Source organism: Rhagoletis pomonella, unplaced genomic scaffold, assembly GCF_013731165.1.
Source record: "Rhagoletis pomonella isolate Grant_MI unplaced genomic scaffold, Rhpom_1.0 Rhpom_scaffold_00001, whole genome shotgun sequence".
In the NCBI taxonomy this organism is placed as follows: Eukaryota; Metazoa; Arthropoda; class Insecta; order Diptera; family Tephritidae; genus Rhagoletis; species Rhagoletis pomonella.
The window spans coordinates 92,447,123-92,450,007 of NW_023458555.1; positions in this window are offsets into that span (position 1 = coordinate 92,447,123).

Here is a 2,885-nt window from a genome sequence, read left to right on the forward strand (position 1 = left end):
AAATTTAAATTAACATTAACATTATCATTAATATTAACAAAAAATTTAAATTTAAATTAACATTAGCAGTGTAGTAGTGTATTGTTGGAGGGTAGGCATATTCGCGTGTGTATAGGGCGTTAATTGTGTTTAGACCGTAAGAATTAGGGTAAGTTACTAGACCGTAAGATTAGTTTTAGCTGTCGAGTAAAACAATTAGGTGTAAATTTAGCGAGTAAGATCCGTTTGTATGTGAGAAGCCATACGCCATTTTGGAAAAGTAAATGACATTTGAAAAAAAACGGTTAAGCCACAGGGTTTGTAAGTTTGGTGCGGTTATTTATTAAAACCTTAACTTGTCGCTTTGCAACAGTAACATTAACATTATTATTATTATTATTATTGTGGAACGAACTGCGAACAACTTAAATATCCTAATTGGAATCAGATTCGCTGGATAATAGCACGCTAGTTGCGTCAATGTGAGGATAGTCAGTTTGAACCATCTGGCCAAATACACACAGATGAGATGATATTTTTTTAAACATTTTTTTGTCACGCTTCAAAATATGTGTTTCAAAGCGCTTCATTCTACTACTTTGCTTGGGAGTTCCCATCGAGAATGAAGGCGGAGGAGTTGAGGACGTAGAGACGATTGTGAGGTTGATGGAATGCCGTCCAGGTCAATGGGTGCTGATTGCGATCTTTCTTCGGATCTTGATCTCGATAGAAATACTACTTCCTGGCTGCTGATGAGTAATGGTGGGTGGTAGTTATCTTTTTTTCAGCATATTCGTGGATAACGTCAAAAAACTGCCAATCTTTAGCCTCTTCAGCTGTGGCCTCTTCTCCCGTTCCCTCACCAGTGCGATACGTGAAAAAGCTTTTATATTTTTTAACCAGTGCATTCCACTGCATTCTGCAAGCAACCGCATTCTTTTCTGGACCTAACTGCTCTCTGAGCTCAGCCGCAATTTTTCTATAATAAAATTACCTTTGAACCACATATTTTGTATTCAAAATACATATTTAACTTACTTCCAGCCCTCGGAGCTATTTGCATTCTTGCCCGTAAACCACTAGAACTGCGTTGCTACCTGAAGGTATTAAGTTCAATTCAATTTCCTGACAAATGCCACAAAATAAATACTTACAAGTCGTGTAAGTTTTCCTTGCTTTTTTTGAAGGTGGCTCCATACTTATTTTTTTTTAGGTATTTATGCAAATAATAAATACTATAACGTTTGACGTGTTTGTGTTTAAAATTTAACGGATAACAGTTACACATACAAAAATGCCAATGTCACAAATTTCTGTGTCTATATGTGTGTCAAAAATTTTACTAGCTAGTGAAATTTTATTCACCTCATACTTGTTAAAAATTTACACGCCGTGAACTTTGTTACCGATTCACACACACCCTTTCATTCATAAAAAACTCAAGGAGGTATTTTCAATTCGGTCCAGCTGACGTAAATCATAATATTTTTCCGAAATGTTTTGGTGAAGGTCTAAAAATATAATAGATTTTATAATTCTAACGGAAAACAGTACCGTTTTTTTTTTGTGGGGAGTGATATATGTAGTATAATGTACATATCAGAGATCAGCTGCGGTGTATCGCATTTTCGAATACACCGCAACGACATTTATTTACTGTACCACTCAAACTCAATGGCGCGTATTCATAGTCCAGCAACTAAGTCGAAACTAACAAAGTTGCAACTTAAATTTAATACCAACTTAAAATTTACCTCTACTCATAGTCGCATTTCAGACTTCTACTAAGTAGTTTCGACTTAGTTTACGATATAGCAAAACGAGTGTGAAAATGTATCGATTTTTCTTTACGACATTTTGGAAAAATTACATTTTTATTAAATAATATCAAGTTTGATCATCCGTTTATGTAATTTTTATTTTCATTGCATGATTATGCAAAAGAATAAGGTATCATTTTCTTGTTAATTGTATGAAATACCCAAAACAACCGCAGTGATGTGAAGTCGATGTTTATCGAAAGCATGCTGTGAACCATACAAATAGTAGATATCTAAATGTTATGCACAAATTTACTTTAAAAGAACTAGCGTGAAACTGACTTATTATTTGAAAATGTATCTAAATTATTCCAATTATAAAATTGTTATGAAGCTTTATTCGAATTGTAATACGCATTTAATTTCATCTTCCGATTAAAATGGATCGATCTTTGTAAATTTTAATTGGAGATTATTCAATATTATCAAAATCACCCTCTACCAACTTAATTTTTACATATTTCGTCTGTTTTCCCTTAATTTGATAAAATACTTCTTCCTAGTTACGACTTAGTTGCAGCTGCAGCCGAAACTAAATTTTAAGTTGGTACTTAGCCAGAAAAGTCGAAACTAAGGCGACTATGAATAGCCTTAGTTATGACTTAGAATAGTTTCGACTTAGTTGAGTACTAAATATGACTATGAATATGCGCCAATAATACTTAGTAACGAAATCTACCGCCACCGCAATCACCGCAAGCTGAAATAATGTCGTGTTTGAGTGTTTTGTGCTCGATCAAAGCGTCGTTACTGCATATTGTGGCACCGCATTTTCATGTCGGCTTCGGCTATGCGGTGGTATGAGCGGTAGTTTAAACAACGCAAATATCGCATTACTTGCGGATATGTTTGCTTGAATGCGGTGCACCGCATTATACGAGTGTAAGTGAAATAAAAATTAATTGAATTAAAAGAAAATACATATTACATATTTTGTGTATTTAAATTTGACTAATTGTTCATATTTATTAATTTTTTTGTAACATGCATACATACAAACTCTGTTGGCAACTGTAGCGATAAAATGCTCTTATAATGCGGTGCACCGCATTCAGCCAAGCATATCCGGAAATAATGCGATGTTTA